We start from the raw sequence: 25,878 nt of genomic DNA on the forward strand, positions 1-25,878 counted from the left end.
AAGTTTTTGAAAGTACTAGCCACATACCGTGAAATATGGTAAGCGGTAAGCCTAGTACCCGAATGGCCCGGCAAATGGACTTGTCTCCACCACTCGACTTTTATTTTATATTTACACGCACCGACGTGTGGGAGTACGTTCTGCAAGGCAGACAGGAATACGGGTTTTGTAGTCGCGCTACAGACGTATATCCTGTACACATTGGGTGTGCGTACGGTCCTGCAGTCGCTTGTGGTGGCCCTGATCCATAACCCGGAATATGAGGGAAACGGTTGCTTTGGAACACCCTGTTGGTATTCCGAGCGTGTGAGTTAGGTTTACCTTGCAAGGTTAAATTCGATTCGAATCGTCCGCCTCTCACGAGGATTGAGACTGCTTATCCCTTCTGCCACATTGAGTAAGCAGTGGAACTAATGATAGATAATCTTGTTGAATGATAATCACTACCTTGCTTGCTTAGTGTAGGTGCCAATCTAGAATAATTACTCAACTAGAAGATGAAAGCTAAAACTTGAAAATAGTACATATTCTTTGTTACTTTTCAGCTGAAAATAAACCCAGAGCCTTTACAAAGCCTGCATGGGTCTAGTTACGGGCTAAGTATACCCAGCCCCGGGTAAGCCTTGCTGAGTATTAGAATACTCAGCCTTGCCAATATTTGTTTCAGGTATAACCTACGAGAATCCCACGGACAACCTTGTGTGGCCAACGTCCGTTCCTTTTGGCTGGTCCGTGGAGTGGGACCCGTCCCCGGCCGGCACTGACCCTCCGGAGTGACACCAGGCCCTGGGCTAAGCTTGGCGTTCGCCTTCGCGACGTGTGTAGTCGCGTAAAACTTTTTCTTCCGCTGTGAGTTTAGACAAGCTGTTACGCTTGTCAGTTTGAACATGGTTGTATAAATTTACTTCTCTTTGAACTCGTTTTGTAATAATGTATATATATATGGCTGTAAATTAAAGTTGATGAGCTATTCTGTGATGTGAACTCGCCTTCGTGCGAGGTAAACCTGCTTCGATCCTGCTGAACCGTGGTTGAATCGGGCGGAGACCCGACAGACCAAAGGATTGTTCCGTTTGAAGTGCGTTAAGTTGATTGCAGTTGAACGGCGATCAATAGCGCACTTGAGCCGGAATAATTCGAGCAGTTCTGCCACAACTGGTATCAGAGCTGTAGGTTTACCTTTACATCCGGAAAAGCTCTTAAAAGGTGTTTTCTGGATAAAAGTTTGCCAACAAATGAATTTACAAAGTACGTTGGATCCGTTAAGGTTGGTGATTAGAATGTAAAGCCCTAAGGGTTTATATGGGAAAGTATCAGGTGGCTAATAGTATCTATATATGTATAGATAGATCTGACTTGCAGCACTATTTTCTGTCAAAACTTAAATTCCTGCACAATCCAACCTTACTTCCTGTAACGACATCTATGTACGGAGGTAAGAAGGTAAGGATCCTCAGCCAACTGAGGGAGCTTGGCCTTCCCGTCGGTGATGCGAACCGAACGCTGTTTCTCAAGCAGTGGTCTACTTGAGATGCTGCCAATATACCAACTTAGGTTGATTATATTGGGAGTATATGGTTCGGCGCAGGGTATGGCGATCGCTGTTCATACCCCCGCATTTTGCGGTACCCCCCGTGAATACGTTGTTTCGATGACGTATGATAACGTTGTCTGTACGGCGGTAATTGTACAGATGCTGTTTCTATAGTGAACAGTAATGTTTGGGGACGCTTTCATGTCGTGCTGCCATGAAAGGTTCATGAGATATATATATATATATCTGTGTATTCTTCTGCAGGTACACTGACCACGCTTACGCTATTAGGATGCGTAGGGTTTATCGATTAGTTATATATAGGGAGTGCCGTATGGTTATGCCACCGAAACTAACTACGTAAGTCCGAACATATTCGACAGTTGTTTTGGTTGTGAGGACGAGTAGTGCGTGCATGCATCATTTGTTAACAAAAGGAATTTTCATATATAAAGGATATGTTGTTTGGAATGGGCTAATGAAGTATTAAGGATAGCCTTAGGTTGGGTATCTTATGTGAAATCTTAGTTTTCCATCTGTTTTCCAGCCTTTGCTGTTACCAGAATCGGTTATCTCAAGTAAAGTTATCTTGTGAGTCCTTTGTAAAATAATTGCATTTCAGCCATTCAATGCAATTGTGTCCTCAATCCTTTGGGGCTCCTGTTCTGTGTTGCTGTACCTCTGTATCTTACCATCCGAAATCTTGCTTCAGATGGCTGAGAACCCAAATATTCGTTGGGATCGTGAAGGACACGCTCATACCAACGCCTTGCATTGGGAGGGCTTTCCCCGTCTTTTGTGGGAGTCACTTCAGATTTTTGGCTATGATGCACCCCCACTCTATGATGGATATGAGTTTGTTGAAGCAGGCATTCCTCGGTGTAGGGTGAAGATGACCATTCCGCAGCATCCTTCTCGCTACCTGTGGCAACCTGTCACAATTTGCACGGTTGGCCACCGCCTTGTGGATACCTTTGAGTCTACAGCACTTGAAGCTATTCACATTTTCTGTGACAAGCACCCTGAAGAAGTGGCTGCTTATCCGATTGGTTTATTCCCAGCCACAGATCCTCGTGACTCCGAGTGGACCTTCAGGATCTCTTATTACAGTCATCTATTGGGAGATCTGTCTCATGAGACACTGCAAGCTCTAATCCGATTCATGAACGTGCAGCATCAATATCAGCTGCTGCAACGTCGGAGCATAAATCAGTTGTCTAACTTAGCTCAAGCTCACCATGGAACTATTATTCAGCAGCTTGATGAGCTAAATGAGCTTCACACTGTCACAAATGCCCAAGTTGACCTGTTGGCCCAGCGCGATATGAATATCAATAACCAAGAGAACCAAATCCAGGAGAGGGAGATAGTTATTGCCCAGCGCAATACCATTATTGAGTTTCTCCAGGATCAGGTTCAAGATCTCACCATTGAGCTTGATGATGCTGTCAACCATATCAACAACCTCCATGAGCAACCCGCACCACCTGTAATGTCGGACGAAAGTGAGAGTGAGGAAGAAGAAGAAGAAGAGCCAGAAGAAATAGAAGGAGAATCGGGTCTTGACTCCGAACACGGTGATCCTGCCCCAAAATCCCCAATCTAACCACTCCTCTTCTGGAAGAGTATCGTCAATGGGAAAATCTTGACGACTTTTAGCCTGTCGCTCTCCTCGTTGTTCTGGATGTAACTTAGGTGGTGTGTAGTTTACCTAGTTATAAAGCCACTTGTGGTATGTGTGGCATGTACTTTTAGGTAAGAGTTTGTAACAGTTTGAGTTTAGTGTGTTGATGTAAGATGTAAGGATATTAATATCTATGTAGCAATCCAAATCCTGAGTTTTGGTTATCCTATTCAATATCGGTGCATCTGTTACAAGTGGATTGAATGGGACATATGCGTTACAAGTCTGTTTGATAATTGCATATTATCTGAAATTGGAGCAAGATTATGGTTAACAATGGATGTCTCCTTGATTTCAGATGGTTGGAGCTACTCGTGGAACCCCGGAAGGATTCCGGGCAGGACAACCTGGTAGTTCTCAGCAACCACCACCGCCACCTCCAAACCTGGCCGAGGTTATGGCCCGGCAAACCGAGCTTCTAAATCAACTTGTACAAGCTCAGATGGGCCATTTCCAGCAGCAACCTCGAGGTCGAGGAGAACCTCTATCGGCCACTTATCAGGACTTTCTCAGCACCCAACCTCCTATATTCCATAAGGCCGATGAGCCTCTGGACGCAGATGCCTGGTTGCGGACTATCGAGTCTAAGTTCGCTTTACTGTCAGCTCCATGTTCAGAGGAGAACAAGGTGCTCTTCGCAGCCCAGCAACTCCGAGGCCATGCACGTCTTTGGTGGGATCAGTTTCATGCAATGCAACCCGCCAGACACGTGGTCATTTGGGATGAGTTTCGGACTGCCTTTCGAGCACATCATATACCAGCAGGACTCATTGAGCGGAAGCTCAATGAATTTTTGAATTTGACTCAGGGTACCCGCACTGTTATACAGTATGCCCAGGTTTTCAATCACCTGTGCCAGTATGCGGGATCACATGCGGACACTGATGCCCGCAAATGTGATCGCTTCCGTCGAGGCCTAAACACCAAGCTCAAAGAATGGTTGAATTTAGTGAAGGCCAACGATTTCAATGAGTTGGTCAACATGGCCATTACTCAGGAAGATTGCATCACCGCCCATAGAGCAGAAAAGAAACGGAAAGCACCCACAGGGCCTGCAACTCCATAGTCGCCACGGTATCGGTTGGTCCCAAGCAATGCTCCTCGAGCTCCGCCTCGAGGCAATTTACTTGGTAGATGGGTAGCCCGACCTCCCCAGCAAGCACAATTCAACCGACCACCCCTGCCCCAAACTCAACAACAACCCCAACAAAGTCTGCGGCCGAGCTTTCCGCCAGCTACTCCAGGAAACAACAATAATCGTTGTTTCAATTGCGGAAGCCTGTCCCATTTCATTAAGGATTGCCCTCAACCTAGGAAATCATTCCAAGGGCAAACATCTAATCCAAACTACAAGGGCAAGGGTAAGAGACAAGTGGTGCAGGTCCGACAAGGGAGGGTGAATCTCACCACACTCTCCGAACTCCCTGAAGGGGCACCGATAATGACGGGTACATTTTCTATCAACTATCATCCTGTTATTGTTCTTTTCGATACCGGCGCCACCCATAGTTTTATTAGTACAAAGCTTGGAAATAAAATAGGTTTGGATATCTATCCTGTTAATGGAGTATATATGATAACAACTCCGGGTGGTAATATCTCCTCAAATCAAGTTTGTAGAAGTGTACCAATTCAGATGGGTAACAATCTGATGAAGGCAGATTTACTCTTGCTAAACCTAAAAGGAATAGATGTTCTTTTAGGAGTAAATTGGATGACCCAACATCATGTGTTTCTAGATATTTCTTCAAGAACCGTGGAGATAGGTTCCCCGGGAAATGAGCCTACCATTCTTTATCTTCCACAACCAAAGTTCTTCCATTCTTACACCTATGCTACGTCTGGGGTGAAACTAGAGGACATTCCAGTCGTCTGTGAATATCCAGATGTATTTCCGGATGACTTACCCGGAATGCCCCCAGACAGAGATATCGAGTTCATTATAGAACTCCAACCTGGTACAGCTCCTATCTCTAAGAGACCTTACCGAATGCCTCCTAATGAGTTGGCTGAATTAAAAACCCAACTCCAAGATCTTTTAGACAAAGGCTTCATTCGTCCAAGTGCATCACCATGGGGTTGTCCAGCCCTGTTCGTGAAAAAGAAAGACAATAGCTTAAGGCTGTGTGTCGATTACCGTCCCCTCAATGCGGTGACCATCAAAAATAAGTATCCTTTACCCCGCATTGACATTCTGTTCGATCAACTCGCCGGAGCTAAGGTATTCTCTAAGATTGATCTTCGTTCCGGCTACCACCAAATTAAGATTCGGTCCAGCGATATTCCTAAAACAGCTTTCTCTACCAGATATGGTCTATATGAGTATCTGGTTATGTCATTTGGTCTCACCAATGCCCCAGCATATTTCATGTACCTTATGAATTTCGTTTTCATGCAAGAGCTCGACAAGTTTGTCGTGGTCTTCATTGATGACATCTTGATCTATTCTAAAACTCCAGAAGATCATGCTAAGCATCTCCATGTCATCCTTCAGCGATTAAGAGACCACCACCTATATGCCAAATTCTCTAAATGTGAATTTTGGCTAGATACAGTCAAATTCTTGGGCCATACCATTTCTGGTGACGGAATATCCGTCGATCCCAGTAAAGTACAAGAAGTGATGGATTGGAAATCCCCGACCTCCGTCCATCAAATTCGTAGTTTTCTCGGTCTAGCTGGCTATTATCGTCGTTTCATTCCTGACTTCTCCAGAATAGCCAAACCTATGACCGAACTACTAAAGAAAGGTGTGAAATTCTCCTGGGATCAAAAATGCGAAGATGCGTTTCATCTTCTCAGAAATCATCTTACGACGGCTCCAGTCTTAGCTCAACCAGATGTTTCAAAACCTTTTGACATCTACTGTGATGCATCAGGAACTGGACTTGGTTGTGTACTTATGCAAGACAACCGAGTAATTGCATATGCATCACGAGCACTTAGGGTTCATGAACAAAACTACCCTACTCATGATCTTGAGCTTGCAGCCGTAATTCATGCCCTAAAGATCTGGAGACATCATTTGATGGGCACGAAATGCCACATTTATACTGATCATAAGAGCCTCAAGTACATCTTTACCCAGGCAGATCTAAATATGAGGCAAAGACGCTGGCTAGAACTTATCAAGGATTATGATTTGGAAATGCATTATCATCCGGGCAAGGCCAATGTCGTTGCAGATGCCCTTAGTCGCAAGGCGCATTGTTCTTGCCTATCCATTGAAGCATTCGACGAAACTCTCTGTTGGGAAATGAGTAAGCTCAACCTAGAGATCATTTCCCAAGGTGACTTAAACCATCTTTCGGTTGAAGCCACACTCAGAGATAGCATTGTTCTAGCACAACAGCGTAATAAAGGGGTCAGAATCATTAAACAGAAGCTAATGCAAGGAGAAGGGAAGTATAAATGCTTCCGAATAGATCCTGAAGGAGTTTTGTGGTTCAACGAACGTATTGTTGTACCAAAGAACCATAAACTCCGTAAACAAATAATGGATGAGGCCCATCTATCCAAATTCTCTATACATCCTGGCAGTACGAAGATGTATCAGGATCTGAAACAGAACTTTTGGTGGACTCGTATGAGACGAGAAATTGCCAAATATGTGTCGGAATGCGATATCTGCCAAAGAGTCAAAGCCAGTCACCTCAAGACTGCTGGTATCCTTCAACCTCTATCCATTCCTTCGTGGAAGTGGGAGGATATCAGTATGGACTTTATTGTTGGCCTACCCAACACTTCTCGGAGGCATGACTCTATTTGGGTAATCGTTGATCGATTAACCAAGACTGCACATTTTCTTCCCGTGCATACCACATACAATGCCAAAAGGTATGCTGAGATTTATCTGGATCAAATTGTTCGTCTTCATGGAGTACCTAAAACGATCATTTCTGATCGTGGAGCGCAATTCGTCGCTAGATTTTGGGAGCAGCTTCATGATGCTCTCGGAACTAAATTAATTCGAAGCTCTGCCTATCATCCTCAGACAGATGGGCAAACTGAGCGAGTAAACCAGATTCTGGAAGATATGCTCAGAGCTTGTGTACTCCAATTTGACAAAAACTGGGATAAATACTTGTCATTAGCAGAATTGTCGTATAATAACAGCTATCAGACAAGTATTAAGATGGCCCCATTTGAAGCTTTATACGGTCGCCGATGCCGAACTCCTTTGAGTTGGTCGCAAACCGGCGAACGTAAAATTTTTGGACCCGATCTGGTTATAGAAGCAGAGGATAAAGTCAAGCTTATCCAGAATAATCTAAAGGCCGCCCAATCTCGACAGAAAAGCTACACTGATATACGAAGAAGGCCATTACAGTTTCAAATCGGAGACTTCGTATATCTTCGAGTATCTCCTACCCGAGGGATTCAAAGATTCGGTGTAAAAGGAAAACTTGCTCCTCGATACATCGGACCCTTTGAAATCCTTGAAATCTGTGGACCTGTGGCTTACCGTCTCCAACTTCCTCCTCAATTAGCAGCCATCCATAATATCTTTCATGTATCCCAACTCCGAAAGTGTGTTAAGATCCCCACCGAAATCATCGATTCCCAAGCTATCGAAATCGAACCAGATCTGACCTATATAGAACATCCCATCAAAATCCTCGACACGAAAGAAAGAAGTACCCGAAGAGAGACCATCAAAATGTACAAGATTCAATGGAACCATCACACAGAGGAAGAGGCAACTTGGGAAACCGAATCTTATCTTCAACACAACTTTCCCGATTTCTTCCAAACTAATCTTCGAACTTGATCTTCTTATCCTATCCTGCTTCGGAATCTCGGGACGAGATTCTTTTTAGGGGGGAAGGCTGTGACACTCAGGTAATTAGCTTGGTCATACCTTAGAGTTTTGGTATGCTTTTATGTCCAAAGTATGGCAATGTGTATTTTATGTATGCAATATTATGGGAGAAGGGATGTTTATGTAATTAATATTAAATAAAGGTCCTTTTATGCAAAATGGATGGAGATGGGGGAAAAGTTTAAAAGCATAAGGGTTATTTTGCAAAAAGTGATATCTGTGGTTAAATTACAAAAATATATATGAAATTACCATAGGGTATATGTATAAAAGTAACTTTACTTATGGATTTACATAAAATATGAAATTATTACTAAGTCTATATTATCTCCAAAACTATTGCTCAAATGCAGATGAACCTTAAAGAGAAGTTGTAGAGTTTGAAAAACCATGCACTTTTGCTTTTTGGACCATCTTCATTTGAGCATTGGTTTAAAAGTTGCAAGTCCTTTACAGTAAGGTCCCTGCCTTTCTCTGAATTTACAGATCAGTCCACAAATCAGTTCATCCCCTTTCTTCCTCAGGCGCCTCTGCTCCCCCTGCTCTGCCTCCCCTGGTTCTTCTGCCGCCGGCGAAATGCGCCGCCCCTGGTCACCGCCGGCCACCCCCTGCTCTTCCCCGTCCACACGTCGTCCCTCTGCTCGTCCACCGCTCCACCCCCCCCCTGCTGGTGCCCTGCCCGCGCGCCACGGCGCCTGCGGCACTGCCGCACCGCCACCGGTGTTCCCTGCCGCCGCCGTGCATCCGAGGTCCATCCTCCCCGCTAGCATCCCCAAACCCAAGCTCAGCTTGCCGTGCCCCCTTTTGCCTCTCATATTGCCTATAAAAAGACGCCCCGGACCCTCCCCGCGCGCGTGCACAGACCTCGCCGCCACCCCATTAGCGCCGCCAGCTCCGGTCACCGTGGGACTCGCCCCTCCGCTCAGTTCCTTCCCAAACCGACTACACCAGTAGCTTCCCCGTGCCCCACCGCACCTCCCCAACCAGCCCCTTCCCTCCTTCGCTCGCCGGAATCACCCCGCCGCCGTGCGCTTCCGGCCGCCGGTCCGGCCCTCCGTGGACAGCCCGACTCCGGCCACCCCGAGCCTTCCCGAGACCACCTACAGGTAGCGCAGGACCTCCTCATGCTCCCCCTCTCTTTTCCCCTCACCGCCGGCGACCCCTACGGCCGAATTTGGCCGGACCCGTACCTCCCCCACCGCCGGCCATGGCCTGGACCCAATTGCTTGGAAGGTTTTTCTTCCAGGGGGTTTTCTACTAAATGTTAAGGGCTGTTCTGTAAAGGATGACTGTTATTTCATGTGAGAACTTTTTCCTGTCTTGTAAAATCCGTAACAATTCACAGAAAAATCCAAAAATAGCAAAACTAGTTTTGTTAGAAACTAGATTTCAAATTCTATAACCTTGATTAATAAAGTTTAGTGTGAAACAATGTACTTTTATCTTTATTTTAAACCTAAGATTAGGGAATAACTTATACATAACTTTGATTTTCAATGCTTGATCACTTATGAAGTTTGGCATAAATTTTCCATGAGCTCTAGAATACTTTGTACAAAATTTCAAACCTAACTTTGATTTAAACTTGACTTCTTTTATTTTGAAACTTTTAAATTTGAAATAAACCCAATGTATAGCCTTCTCTAATTGGAGTCTTTTATCATTTACTAATGTAATATTTTATAATGTTTTAATGTATAATCAAATTTCTATAATCTAAAACCTCTTTGTTTTATGTATATTTGTGTGTTAATTGGATGAGTTATAATATTTGAAATGTGAAATTCTAAATTTGAAATCCACCTTATTTACTTCATTGCATCTCATATAGAATCAACGATACTCGACGACGGGGATTACGAACTGGTCTTAGGACAAGACCAAGGCTTTCCAGAAGATCCAGCGCAAGTCGTCGAAGGACTAACTGAAGCTCCGAACCCGAGTTCGGAAACCTCTGACTCTCCTGCCCCCACCCCCACTCCAGAAGGCAAGCCCCGGACATATCCCACTACTTTATTTACACTGCAATCTATGTCTATCTATATTATATCTTGCATTAAGTCTAGGAATTGAAGTGAAACCCTAGATGCATGAATCCTAGGAATCCAATGAAATGCTCTCGAGTCCTTATCGGATAGTTGCTCCGCTAATAGGACCGGTAGAAGTCGAGTGATTTCCTGTCACTCGCGCGATATAGGAGTTGCATGTTTACATTCCTGCAACCACTATAAGGATGACAGACAGGGTCATGTGTTGTATCATGACCTGGAAGTTTACCCTGTCTATTTTGATAAAAGCTTTAAGGTCGAAATGTGTGGTAGTGGTGGCTAAGTTTTTGAAAGTACTAGCCACATACCGCGAAATATGGTAAGCGGTAAGCCTAGTACCCGAATGGCCCGGCAAATGGACTTGTCTCCACCACTCGACTTTTATTTTATGTTTACACGCACCGACGTGTGGGAGTACGTTCTGCAAGGCAGACAGGAATACGGGTTTTGTAGTCGCGCTACAGACGTATGTCCTGTACACATTGGGTGTGCGTACGGTCCTGCAGTCGCTTGTGGTGGCCCTGATCCATAACCCGGAATATGAGGGAAACGGTTGCTTTGGAACACCCTGTTGGTATTCCGAGCGTGTGAGTTAGGTTTACCTTGCAAGGTTAAATTCGATTCGAATCGTCCGCCTCTCACGAGGATTGAGACTGCTTATCCCTTCTGCCACATTGAGTAAGCAGTGGAACTAATGATAGATAATCTTGTTGAATGATAATCACTACCTTGCTTGCTTAGTGTAGGTGCCAATCTAGAATAATTACTCAACTAGAAGATGAAAGCTAAAACTTGAAAATAGTACATATTCTTTGTTACTTTTCAGCTGAAAATAAACCTAGAGCCTTTACAAAGCCTGCATGGGTCTAGTTACGGGCTAAGTATACCCAGCCCCGGGTAAGCCTTGCTGAGTATTAGAATACTCAGCCTTGCCAATATTTGTTTCAGGTATAACCTACGAGAATCCCACGGACAACCTTGTGTGGCCAACGTCCATTCCTTTTGGCTGGTCCGTGGAGTGGGACCCGTCCCCGGCCGGCACTGACCCTCCGGAGTGACACCAGGCCCTGGGCTAAGCTTGGCGTTCGCCTTCGCGACGTGTGTAGTCGCGTAAAACTTTTTCTTCCGCTGTGAGTTTAGACAAGCTGTTACGTTTGTCAGTTTGAACATGGTTGTATAAATTTACTTCTCTTTGAACTCGTTTTGTAATAATGTATATATATATATGGCTGTAAATTAAAGTTGATGAGCTATTCTGTGATGTGAACTCGCCTTCGTGCGAGGTAAACCTGCTTCGATCCTGCTGAACCGTGGTTGAATCGGGCGGAGACCCGACAGACCAAAGGATTGTTCCGTTTGAAGTGCGTTAAGTTGATTGCAGTTGAACGGCGATCAATAGCGCACTTGAGCCGGAATAATTCGAGCGGTTCTGCCACAGTCCCGTCGTGTTGCATATGCAGCAGGCCTGGGCCACCGAGCAGAGCGCCCATGCATCCAGCACCTAGGTGCCGGGGAATACGGACTACTCTCCCAGGTTCCTAGCCTTTTCGTCCTCCCCCGTGTCTGGCACACAGACCCTGCAAAGGCTACGGCCTACACGAGTTTCCGCGATGGCTTACAAGATGGCAACAAGGTGGCAAGATTCCGAGCATATACCGACGGTTTGCTCCGTATGATCCCAGTAACCGTCGCGTGTCTCAATGGCTTTTGTAAGCAACATCCGCTGCTTTTACTTTTACGTTGTGTTCATAAGGAGGTTCAAACGTTAGTATCCAATTACGATCTAGTAACAAGGATGATTTGCCAGGTTGCTAACTCCAGTCAGATATAAATATTGACTCTAAACTTTTTAAAAAATAAATTATTGTAGCTAGCGACAATTGCTGAAACGAACCGGATTCGCAAATCGAGGAATCCGACTCCCTGTATCATTGTGATAATCCCTGGATCAAATGCTATCACATACAGAACTCATTTCAGGCATAATATCATAGTCATACTTCGCATAAGGTCAAACACGGGTTTAATTATTACATAAATCCAAAGGATCTATAGTACGAAATTTATTACAAGCCTCTCGGCTAGAGCGAACAAGCAGAAAGCGCAAAGCGGTAGCTAGATCTTCGGCCGTCCTTCATCTTCGGAAACCTTCTCCACAGGTGACTTGAGCGTAGCACGGGCTTCAGTCGTACCAACCGTCATCGTTGGGGTCGAACTCCGGATCGGATCCTGCATCGTACCAGGCTATCCCCAAGGAATGGGATAGGTTCACGTCACCATCCGAATGCAAGCTTTATCATGGTCTATACTATGGATATAACAAAGCTCAAGAGGTAAAGCTGAGGTTTTCCTATGCATGCAATATATATACATATATATATATATATATAAGTATACACATCTTCTTCCATTCTTGACTCGGGCCCTTCCGGCATCCCGGACTCCCGGTCAACGCACACCTTCCAAACCACCAAGTCGATGTGAGAACTCCCTCTCCTCGCATCTCAACTGCCCCCTGGCAGGAAGTCATTCTAGAGGGAGGTAGAAGTCTTGAGTAACACTAACTAATAAGAGCAACAGAGGAGTAGGGATGTCCATGACCGAGGACGCGGCTATACGTATAGTTTACACCCTGCAGGGGTTGTACACCTGGACCCACTCGAATCGACACTAGCCGGAGATCAGCCGACTAATATACGAATCACCGGTCTAATGAAACGGAACTAGGAGACACAGCACCATCCGGCTTTCCCGGGTCTTGGGCGCATCCTCCCACGGGAGGTCGCCACGGGACTGTGAAGCCTCCCATGCATATCTCGGGGAACGTGAGGTTAGCACCTCCTTCTCCTGCACTGATACTCGATCCTCCCACTGGCTTGGTACCGCGCTTGCTAACCCCAGACCGGGCCCACCCTCATAATGGGTAAGTGGTGTGCACGCTTAACAGATTCCCACAAGTCATAGTTACTCTCACTTGGTCCTTAACTGCCGAAGCGGGCATCTTCGTCAAAAGCGTCTCCACCACGGTGGTCCGCGACTGCACCCATAACGGGTGCATCCAACACCTCATCCTCGTAACCAAAAACTGTACCCGCCACAGGTACTCCGTAGGGTGTGCCAAGATACACACCCCAACCCCTCGATCCACGATCGAGTTATGTTTGCCCACTCCTGGCTAAAGCCCTAAACACCAACTCCTGAAGAGTACCACTTCACACACACCAAGACTATCCATCCATTCCCACACATACACATTCAAGGATTGACAAGGCATTTCATATAATAAACAAGTGAGATAGGATTGCAAGGAGTATGGGTACATAAAATAGGCCATGTAGGTTCATCTCGATAAAATTACACATACAGCGATAGCATATCTAACAAGCAATGCCTAATAGGAATTTAGATCATAGATGGCGTGAACCTGGCATCTCTTTGAAGTCCTCCTGGGCTTCCGGGTAGTCCTGGCCGTCGGTCAACTCCTCGTGGTCGGGTCCTATTCGTAAATACGAGTAAGAGTAGTGACCAAAGTGTAAAAATGCATAAAACTCTTCAAATAAGATCCAAATCACCACAAAACCTACTCTAACGGGTGGTTTATGATTTTAGAAGAAGTATGGAACTGGTTTCATAATTTTCGGAGGTCCGGTCGATTTATTATGAATTTTCTAAGGAAAAACCTATTTCTAAAATTAATAAAAGAATTTCAGAAAAGAAAATCAGTCAACAGTGACACGTGGCAGCACCAGAGCGTGCCATGTGGCATGCTGACATCAGCATGACGTAACTAGGAGGGTCCGGGTCTGCTGACGTCAGCAGTGGGCCCTGCTGACATTAGCGTTGACCGATCAACTTTGACCGATCAACGGGTCAAGGGTCAGTGGGGCCCGCTGACAGGTGGGCCCCTCGGGTCAGGCTGGGAAAAAGGGAAAAGGAAAGGGCCCAGTTGGTTATGGGCTCATGGTCAGTTGGGCCGGCTCAGTCGGCCCAACAAGTCCTAGCTTGGCTCGTGGGGTCAGCTCGGCCTGCGGCTCAGCAGGCCGGCTCGGTCCTTGGGCTGGCTGGGCTCGTAGGCCAGCTCGGCCTACAGGTCGACGTGGGCTTCGAGTTCAGCTCGGCCGGCTTGTCTTGGGCCTTATTGCTCCTTGGGCCGCGATGGGCTGGCGGCCTCCTTCCCACTTCTCTCTTTCCTGCTGACTGGGCGGTCCCACATGTCAGCCTCGGTGGGGTTTGGTGCGGCATCGTCTAGATCCTGTGCGGCACGTAGGGATGCGGGCATGTGTGTGTGGGTGCCGTGGGTGCGTGCGAACAGATGCATGCGAGGTGCTCGGGGAAAACCCCCAAAGGGCTGGCCGCGACGCGAACGCAATGTCGCGGCAGCGTGCGCGGTCACTGTGGCTGCGGCGTGACGATGGCGACGGCGATGGCATGGCAAGGGGGGGTGCGGCCAAAAGCAAGGGCAGGCATGGGCTGTGTCAGGTTGTGCATGTGTGCGAACGCGCGACACCCTAGCCTCCCAGGGTCGCGGCTCGTCGCCGGCACGGCGGTGGTCTCGGGCCAAGGCAAGGGCTCGGTCGATGGCTCGGGTGTGCTCGCACGCGTGCGAGTCCTGGAACCCCAGGACCGCAGCGTGGCCGTGCCATGCGCAAGGCACCGGGCCCGCGGCGGCGAAGGGCAACGGCAGTTGCGGGGTGCAGAGGCGGCACGACGGGTCCTTGCACAAGAGCGGCTCAAGGCCGGATGGGAGAGGGGGTCCTATGGTTGGCTATAGAGGGTTCATCGGTAGCGCCGGCAGCAGGGGGAAAGGAAAGAAGAGGCAGCGGCGGTGCTCACCGAGGGCTCGCTGGCAAGGGGGGTGTGATGCGGTGGCGGGTCGGCGCAGGTGGGTCGGTGCCGTGCAGGGTGAGCGGCGGCGTCGGGGTGGTCGTATGGGGCGCCGGCCTGGTGAAGCTCCGGGGCGTGGCGTCGTCCTCCTTCTCGCGCGGCTCGTGCTCCTCCTCTTCTGCTCCCTCTCTCTGGTGCGGCGGCGGCGGAAGGGAAAAGGGGCACGGGTGGCTAGGGTTTCGGGCGGCGGCCTCGGGGGTCTTATTGGGGCGATTCGAGGGTTGCGGCGCAGGACCAGATGCCGAGGGCGGCGATGCCCGGCGTCCGTGGCACGGCCATGCAGCGCGCATCCCGCGGCTGCGGCGCGAGGCTAGGGTTTGTGGCGCGGGTGGCCGGGGCGTAGGGGAAAAAGGGGGCGCGCGGGCGGTTGCGCTGCGCTGTCGCGGAGCGGGGACAGGCGCGCGCGGGGTGACGCAGGCGAGCGGGGCGCAGCGAAAAGGGGAGCGGCGGTTTCGCTATCCTGTCGCGAGGCGGTGGGGGGCGGCGACGCGGGGCGGAGTGGAGCCGGGCTGCTGCGCGAGGAAGAAAGGGGAAAACTGACGGGCGGGGCCCGCGCGTCAGCCGCCCGGGGGAAGGTGAAGGGTCGCGCGCAGGGGCGAGCTGCGGACGGGGCTGTGGTGGCCTGGGCCGTGTGGGCCATGCACGTTGGGCTCGCGGGAGGGGAAAGGAGGAAAGGGGGAAACGACGCTGGGTTGGGCAGGTGCTTGCGCGTGGTCTGTGCTGGGCCATGCTCAGGCTATGGGCCAAAATGGGTTTAGAGAAATTAGAGTTTGAATTTGAATTTGAAGGGTCCATTCAAATTCAAATTCCACACATTGGAAACACACAAAAGGAAAATCAAACAAGAAAATCCAACAACCAATTCAAAACAAGGAAGATTGCAATTAAATCCGAAAAGGCTTCAAATAATCACACTAACATTTAATGGTCCTTAGTTTCAAGTTAAATTTACTAAGATCTCGAGGTAGAGGGAACTTAATCTCATATTTAGGTTCTAACTAAGGCACAACACAAAAAGTTTTTGAAAATCACGATTTTGCACTAACGTAACATTCCGGAAAACCTCGGGATGTTACAATTGCCCACCATTTTTTCCGAATAAATCTCTACACAGTAAACCTGCCTCGTAGGCTATAAATCTCCATAGCAGATGCATGCTCGCGCTGTTAGACCATCTCCAACAGACTATCTATACCTATACCCATTTTTCGTGTTTCAATCGCTTTTCCAAGCAAACACCGCTTTTGCAAGCAACTTCCGTTGCTTTTACGTTGTGTTCGTATAGAGGCTCAGATGTTAGTGTCCAATTACGAGCTACTAATAGTGATGATCTGCTAGGTCCCCAACTTCAATTAGATATAAACATTGGCTCTAAACTCTTTGAAAAATTAATTATTGTAGCCGCGACAATTGCCTACCTTTTTCCAGTATAAATCTCTACATAGCATATCTATATCCGTACCCCTCTAAATATATGGGTATGCACGTCTTACTATATACCTATCCGATCGTCTAAGAATGACTCAGCAGACTACCCAAAATGAACTACCCTATCTCCATTTACACGTCCTCATTTACATATCCACGTCCATCGTCTATATCCAAGTTCTTACTAAACTAAGTAAATCGAATTGCTCAACCTGACTTGACACAGGATACTGACAAGTCAGGTTAGTAGGTCAGCGACTTGGTCCAGCAGGCGCGGCTAGGCTAGGCTTGGCATAGGCTCGTCCAACTTTATTTTTCATATTTAGAAAAATAAAAATAATAAAAATGTAACGTTAAAAAGTTTTTTTTAAGCTGTACGCTTGTCATATACTGAGTTGGTAATTTTTAAAAATGGCAACCTAACATTTTAAAAGTCTCTAAGTAAAATGATGATAAAGTCTAAATGTAATTTTTTGAAAAGGTCATTGAGGTATTTATACATCATGTGCTGTCATGTCGGGAGACGAGGTGTGGTGATGAAGCAGGAAGCCAGCTGGCCACAGGAATTTTTAGGGACGGAGAGCGCCGAGCTTGACTAGTAGGAGTTTGACTGGTTGAGCATGAGGAGGCAGACATTGCCAGCAGCAACTCCTCCATGCCGTGCGTCTACGGATGATCAGACCCGCCTCGTCTGCCTCTACGTGGTGGGACCCATTGTCTCTTCATTTTCTCATGACCCTCACTACCTCTATCCTCAGATGCAGTGGCAGGTGGCCCCTCTTGAGTGCTAGTAGTAGCTTTTTTTCAGTCATATGTAAACTGATGCCGATAAAGCGGATTACAAAGACAGCACCTGCAAATCTGCAATACTAGAGCTGACCTCCTGATCTTGAGGTGTCTCCGTTCTAGATTGTTGTGTACCTGCTGTGTTTGTCGATTGGACGTTCGCTTTTACTGTCCTAGTAGCAGGCAACTGATTGCAGCCTTCGATTGCTGTCGACGACGACAACACCTCTCCTCCATATGGCATGTCAACAGTCAACTCTCGTGCATGCATTTATTCGTTCCCCATCCTCCACGTTTTTATGACGTGAAGACGGAGACCCTAACACATGTTTATGTGGTCGTTATTAAGCTCTGTTTGTTCTACAGCTGCAGTCTCTTGTGTCTAGCTTAACTGGGAATTTGTTTCCCTGATGTCGTGGCTGCCTTCTTTTTCTTTCTAACATTATTCCTCGAGGCCGGCCATCTGGGGGTGAGTCCCATGTGCGAAAACAACTGGCTGATCGTCCCAAACATTGCTATCATCCCATGCTGCATCTGCTGTAGCTGAGTGTCTGTCCTCCGAGTGACTCGGTCAATGAGGCCAGTGAATCTCTCCTCAGCCTCTGCAGGCTCTTGGGCGACGTCTCTGTGTAGGGCTGCTAACTGAGCCTCGTGGGTATAAGATCCACGATGTCAAACGGCTGGTGAGTGAGTATATGTAGGAGCAGGTGCTGCTGAAGTCCTGTGAACCCCTTGAGGTAGCCTATCCTAGGTAGTAGAGTCATCCTCAGAGCCGCGTGTATGGCGTGAGCCTCGTCGGTCAAAAGATCGGGAACTTGAGGGTAAGATGCAGGAAACGGCTGGCGGAAGCAGATGGTGATGTCCTCGTGAGCAGGTGCTATTCCGCCAACCATCACCCTGCGGGGTGGAGCTGCCTCTCCGTAGACTCTCTCGTGTAAAGATTCATCGGCCAGGTCCACCCAAGTATGCCTTCCAGGGCGTGTCGTGAAAGGTGGAAGGGTTGTCCCTCAAACATAAAATGTATCGACATCCCGCCCTCCGCTATCCATACAGCGGAGTAGAAGACTCAAACACAGTCCTCTATATATCTGTTCTGCTCTATCTCTAGCAGCTCAGGCAGGCCCCTAAAGTGGGCAAAGTGCGCTCGGACATCAGCTCCTCTTGCTGCTCTCCTTAGAGAAGTCCAGTCGAGCACCCGGTGTGGGAAGATCCGGTGACCCTTGCGCCGATAGGTTTAGTAGAAACTGGCCTGTAACACGGTCCAGAATCTGCTGTCAATCCTGGGGCATGCGGGATTATCGGGTGCCACTCCTCTATCAGCACATTCCACCTCAACCTCTTAACCTTTACTGAGTATCCCATGTGTGCATCCAAGTGAGATGATGTGGTTTCATGATCAAGTTACTTGGCCTTTGCCCCTCTTTATAGTGTGATCACTATAAAACCTATACTAATCTAAGTGTTCTTCTACACCTTGTGACACTTAGAACTAGAAATATTCTTTTTCTTGAAGAATTCCAACGAGAATTCTTGAAGAAGTCCTCATCATCGGAGGAGTCGGACTCTAACTCGGACTAGTGAATCTCGACGACCCCCCTACCTAACATGTTCCATACCATGCATGTTTTTCTTTTCTCCAACTACCAGAATATACTTTCTATTATCTTAAGCTGCAGCATCTACATCTATATATGCAATACGCTGTGTCTCGTATTATGAAGAAAGTTAAGCGCAGATATTTAAAGAAGACATTACTAAAACGCTCATATGGTCCACCATAAAGCCATACCGAAACCAGGTGTTAGTTGGCCCTCTCTTAGTCTCTTGATGCACAGAACCACATTGATTGAAGTTTGATTAAAGTTGGTTAGCATGCAGATTCAAATTTCTAAAAGAACAAATAGTACGTCCATATACATGCATGCAGTGCAGGCAAGTGCTGCTTGCAGAGAGCTCGAGGAGATCAAGCACGGTGACACGATGCGACTACACACGCCAGGGCACGTGCCAATTAAAGCCACGGCTGCGCAGGCTTTTTAGCATGTTGGAGTTCGCCGGGAATCCGATCGCCGGCGAGCTCAAGAACTAGCACTCAAGAACACGATCAACTCAAGGTGTTTTGGTGCTGCGAAAGCGGCAGCTTTTCTGTGTTGATTCCATTGCTTTATATAGAAATCCTACAGCTAATCATGGCAGCGATTCTGCCTACATGCGTGGCACGCACGCCACTACTAGCCGTGCCATCCCACGACTCACGTACTGCCGAACAGAGCTCCTAGCGAGCGGAAAAGAAGCACACGATCCCCGCACGAACACAGCGTGCGTCATGCTCGCGGTGGATACACTAACAGACTAACCAACCAGCTAACTAGCTATTTACAAGTCCGACTTGATCACAGGGTTAAGTTCCAACATTTCTCCCCCCTAAGCCTTGACCGAGTCACCTGCGATGTTGCCAACGCCGATCTGTGCGCGCAGCTCCTGGAAGCGCACGCCCCCAAGCGCCTTGGTGAGCATGTTAGCGAGCTGCTTCTCCGTGGAAACGTGCCTGATGACAATGCAATTCCTGTCGATGCACTCCCTGATGTAGTGGTAACGAGTGTCTATGTGTTTGGAGCGGTCATGGTAAACGGGATTCTTACTGAGTGAGATGGCGGACATGTTGTCCACCTTGAGCTCTGGCGCTGCAACTTCTGAGCTGGTGAAGTCGCCCAGCAGCCGAGCAAGCCAGATGCCCTAGCAAGCAGCGTTGGCCGCCGCGATGTACTCTGCCTCGCAGGAGGAGAGCGCCACGACCTTCTGCTTGGAGGACTGCCAGGTGATGGGATTGCTGCCGAGGAAGAAGACGATGCCGGTGGTGCTCTTGCGCTGGTCGATGTCGCCAGCGAGGTCGGCATCGCTGTAGCCGATCAGCTTGGCCGGCTCGCCATCTCCTCGTGTGTAGCACAGCCCGTGGTCGTGCGTTCCAGCGACATATCGAAGTATTCGCTTCACGGCGACCAGGTGCTCCTCATGCGGTTTCTCCATGAACCTGCTGAGGAAGCCAACAGAGAAGGCGAGGTCCGGCCTTGTGTGGATCAAATACCGGAGCCCTCCTATGATCCGCCTGTACTCCGTGGCGTTGACCTCCGGTGTGGAGCTCTCCCTCCCCATCTTGAGGCGAGGCTCCATGGGTGTTGCTGCTGGATTGCAGCCCAGCAGGCCGTTGCGCTCCAGGAGCTTTTCGGCGTAGGCTGCTTGACAAAGATTGATCCCGGAGGGTCCATGACTCACCTCGATGCTGAGGTAATAGGACAGCTGTGGCAGAACCGTCAGAATTATTCCGGCTCAAGTGCGCTATTGATCGCCGTACAACTGCAATCAGCTTAACGCACTTCAAACGGAACAATCCTTTGGTCTGTCGGGTCTCCGCCCGATACAACCACGATTCAACAGGACCGAAGCAGGTTTACCTCGCACGAAGGCGAGTTCACATCTCAGAATAGCTCATCAACTTTTAAGTTACAGCCATACATACATTATTACAAACCAAGTTCAAAGATGAGTAAAATTTATACAAACGGGGTTTAAACTGACAAGCATAACAGCTTGTCCAAACTCACAGCGGAAGGAAAAAGTTTCACCCGACTACACACGTCGCGAGGACGGACACCAAACTTAGCCCAGGGCCTGGTGTCACTCCGGAGGGTCACTGCCGGCCGGGGACGGGTCCCACTCCACGGACCAGCCATAAGGAACGGACGTTGGCCACACAAGGTTGTCCGTGGGATTCTCGTAGGTCATACCTGAAATAGATATTGGCAAGACTGAGTATTCTAGTACTCAGCAAGGCTTACCCGGGTTTGGGTATACTTTAACCCGTAACTAGACTCATGAAGGCATTGTAAAGGCTCTGGGTTTATTTTCAGCTGAAAATCATCTAAGAGTACAGCTTACTTTTCAAGTTTTAGCTTTCAGATTCTATCTTGATTAGCCATTCTAGGTAAGCACCTATACTAAGTAAGCAAGGTATAGATTATCATCCATCAAGATTAATTCATCATCAGTTACTCTTTTTACTCGATGTGGCAGAAGGAATAAGCAGTCTCAATCCTCATGAGAGGCGGACGATCCGAATCGAATTTAACCTTGCAAGGTAAACCTAACACACACGCTTGGAATACCAACAGGGCGTTCCGAAGCAACCGTTTCCCTCATATTCCGGGTTATGGATCAGGGCCACCACAAGCGACTGCAGGACCGTACACACATCACTCGTGCAGGACATACGTCTGTAGCGCGACTACAAAACCTGTATTCCTGTCTGCCATGCAGAACGTACTCCCACACGTCGGTGCGTGTAAACATAAAATAAAAGTCAAGTGGTGGAGACAAGTCCATTTGCCGGGCCATTCGGGTACTAGGCTTACCGCTTACCATATTTCACGGTATGTGGCTAGTACTTTCAAAAACTTAGCCACCACTACCACATGGATCGACCTTATCAACTTTTAACAAAACAGACAGGTAAATTTTTAGGTCATGATGCAGCACATGACCCTGTCCGTCATCCTCATAGTGGTTGCAGAATAGTAAACATGCAACTCCTATATCGCGCGAGTGACAGAAAATCACCCAACTTCTACCGGTCTTATTAGCGGAGCATTTATCCGATAAGGACTCAGGAGCATTACATTGGATTCCTAGTGTCCATGCATCTAGGGTTTCAGTACAACTCCTAGACTTAATGCATAAATATAGATAGATAGATATAGATTGCAGTGTAAACAAAATAGTGGGATATGTCCGGGGCTTGCCTTCTTGAGTGGGGTTGGGGGCAGGAGTGTCAGAGGCTTCCGAACTCGGGTTCGGGGCTTCAGTTAGTCCCTCGACGACTTGTGTTGGGTCTTCTGTAAAGCCTTAGTCTTGTCCTAAGGCCAATTCGTAGTCCCCGTCGTCGAGCGTCGTTGATTCTATATGAGATGCAATAAATTAAATAAGGTGAAATTTAAATTTAAGATTTCATATTTCAAATGTTATAACTCATCCAATTAACATACAAGAATTCATAAAATAAAGAGAGTTTTGGGTTTGAAACACGATTTATAAAGGAATCACAAAGATACTGTGGAGTTTGTTGCAAACCACAACTAAAACATTTAAATTAAATTTGAAAAGAACCAAAATTTAAATTTAAAACTTTTAAATAAAAGATCATAGGTTTTGGAAATTTGATTATACATTAAGCATCAAATAATATCACATCAGAGAATGACAGTAGATCTTAATCAGAAAAGGTTATACAATAGGTTTAGTTAATATTTCAAATTTGAAAGTTCAAATTAAAAGAAGTTAAGTTTAAATCAAATTTGAGTTTGAAACTTTGCACAAAGTTTTCTAGAGCTTATAGAACATTCATGCCAAATTTCATAAGCAACAAAGCATGAAATATCAAGGTTAAGCATAAACTACTCCTTAAACTTAGGTTTAAAAATAGAGGTAAAAGTATTTTGTTTCAAACTAAACTTCATTAGCAGAAGTTTTAGAGTTTGAAATCTAGTTTCTAACAAAACTAGTTTTGCTATTTTTGAAATTTTCTGTGGATTGTTATGAATTTTACAAGACAGAACATGTTCACACATGAAATAACAGCCACTTCATTACAAACTAGTCCCTAGCTTTAACAGGTAACCCCCTGGATAGAATTCAATCTTTGCAATCAGGTCCAGGAGCTATGGCTGGCGATGGGGGCACGGGTCCGGCCAAATTCCGGCCGTGGGGGTCGCCGGCGGTGAGGGGAAAGGGGAGGGAGAGCACGAGGGGGTCTTAAGCTACCTATTGGTGGTCTTGGGGAGGCTTGGGATGGCCGGAGAAGTGCTGCCCATGGGAGGCCGAGCCGGCGGCCGGAGGTGTGCGGCGGCGGCGGTGCTCCGGCGTGCGGGGGAGGAAGGGGTTGGGCTAGGGAGGTGCGGTGGGGGATGGGGAAGCTGGTGGCGCTGCTGGTTTGGGAAGGGGGAGGGCGGAGGGGGAGGCTCCACGATGAACCGAGGTCACGGCGGCGCTAATGGAGGGCGGCAGGTTTCTGTGCACGCGCGTAGGGGGTCTAGAGCGCCCTTTTATAGGCAAAAGAGGTGAGAAGGAAGGGCACGACGAGCAGAGCTTTGGTTTGCGGGTGCTACGGGGGAAGAAGAACCACAGAGGCTTGGCGGCGACAGAGGCGCCGGCGAGCAGTGCTGGCAACGCGCGGACGCCGTGGCGCGCGGGTAAGGCGCCAACAGGGGGGGGCTAGAGTGGTGGACGGGCAGGAGGATGACGCGTGGGCGAGGGCGAGACTGGAGGTGGCCGGCGGCGACCAAGAATGGAGTACTGCGTCGGCGGCAGAGGGAACCAGAAGGCAGAGCAGAGAGTAGAGGCGCCAGGAGGAAGAAGGGGGAGGAATAGAGCCAGGGACCATTTTGCAATATCAGAGAAAAATAGGGACCTCCCTGAAAAGAACTTGCAACTTTCAAACCAGTGCTCAAATGGAGATGGTCCAAAAAGCAAAAGCGCATGGTTTTTCAAACTCTACAACTTCTCCTTAAGGTTCATCTGCAGTTGAGCAATAGTTTTGAAGATATTATAGACTTAGTAAAATTTTCACATTTTATGTAAGTCCTATGGTTAAGAACACTTTTACATATATACCCAAGGGTAATTTCTCATGTTTTTGCAGTTTAACCACAGATTCCATCTTTTGCAAAACAACCCTCATACTTTTAAACTTTTCCCTCTATCTCCACCCATTTTGCATAAAAGGACCTCTAGTTAAAATTAATTACATAAATATCACTTTTTCTTTAATATTGCACATAAGAAGCACACCTTTGCTAAACTTTACACATAAAGACATATCAAGACTTTAGAGCGTGACCATGCTAATTACCTGAGTGGCACAGCCTTCCCTCCTAAAAAGAATCTCGTCCCGAGATTCCGAAGCAGGATGGAATGGAATGATTAAGCTCAAAGGTTGGCTTGGAAGAAGTCGGGAAAGTTATGCTGTAGATAAGATTCGGTTTCCCAGGTTGCTTCTTCTTCCGCGTGATGGTTCCACTGAATCTTGTATATTCTGATGGTTTCTCTTCTAGTGCTCCTTTCTTTCGTGTCGAGTATTCTGATTGGATGTTCTGTATAAGTCAGATCTGGTTCGATTTCGACAGCTTGAGATTCGATGATTTCGGTAGGGATCTTGACACACTTCTTGAGTTGGGATACATGGAAAATGTTATGAATGGCCACTAGTTGAGGAGGAAGTTGAAGACGGTAAGCTACGGGTCCACAGATTTCAAGGATTTCAAAGGGTCCGATGTATCGAGGAGCAAGCTTTCCTTTAACACCGAATCTTTGAACACCTCGGGTAGGAGATACTCGAAGATATACGAAGTCTCCGATTCGAAACTGTAATGGTCTTCTTCATATATCCGCATAATTTTTCTGTCGAGATTGGGCGGCCTTTAGATTATTCTGGATAAGCCTGACTTTATCCTCTGTTTCCATAACTAAATCGGGTCCAAAAATTTTACGCTCGCCGGTTTGTGACCAACTCAAAGGAGTTCGGCATCAGCGACCGTATAATGCTTCAAATGGGGCCATCTTAATACTTGTCTGATAGCTGTTATTGTAAGAGAACTCTGCTAGTGACAAGTATTTATCCCAATTTTTATCAAATTGGAGTACACAAGCTCTGAGCATGTCTTCTAGAATCTGGTTTACTTGTTCAGTTTGCCCATCTGTCTGAGGATGATAGGCGGAGCTTCGAATTAACTTAGTTCCAAGAGCATCATGAAGTTGCTCCCAGAACCTAGCGACGAATTGTGCTCCACGATCAGAAATAATCATCTTAGGTACTCCATGAAGACGAACAATTTGATCCAGATAAATCTCGGCATACCTTTTGGCATTATATGTGGTATGCACGGGATGGAAATGTGCAGTCTTGGTTAATCGATCAACGATTACCCAAATAGAATCATGCCTCCGAGAAGTGTTGGGCAGGCCAACAATAAAGTCCATACTGATATCCTCCCACTTCCACGAGGGAATGGGTAGGGGTTGAAGGATACCAGCAGTCTTTAGATGACTGGCTTTGACTCTTTGGCAAATATCATATTCCGACACATATTTGGCAATCTCTCGTCTCATACGAGTCCACCAAAAGTTCTGTTTCAGATCCTGATACATCTTCGTACTGCCAGGATGCATAGAGAATTTGGACAAGTGAGCCTCATCCATTATTTGCTTACGGAGCCTATGGTCCTTAGGTACAACAATGCGTTCATTGAACCATAAAACTCCTTCAGGATCTACTCAGAAGCATTTATACTTCCCTTCTCCTTGCGTTAACTTCTGTTTAAGGATTCTGACCCCTTTATTACGCTGTTGTGCTAGAACAATATTATCTCTAAGTGTGGCTTCAACCAAGAGATGGTTTAAGTCACCTTGGGAAATGATCTCTAGGTTGAGCTTGCTCATTTCCCAATAGAGAGTCTCGTTGCATGCTTCAACGGATAGGCAAGAACAATGCACTTTGCGACTGAGGGCATCTGCAACGACATTGGCCTTGCCAGGATGATAATGGACTTCCAAATTATAATCTTTGATAAGTTCTAGCCAACGCCTTTGCCTCATATTCAGATCTGCCTGGGTAAAGATATATTTGAGGCTTTTATGATCAGTG

The sequence above is a fragment of the Panicum hallii genome, chromosome 7 (assembly GCF_002211085.1).
Source record: "Panicum hallii strain FIL2 chromosome 7, PHallii_v3.1, whole genome shotgun sequence".
Lineage (NCBI taxonomy): Eukaryota > Viridiplantae > Streptophyta > Magnoliopsida > Poales > Poaceae > Panicum > Panicum hallii.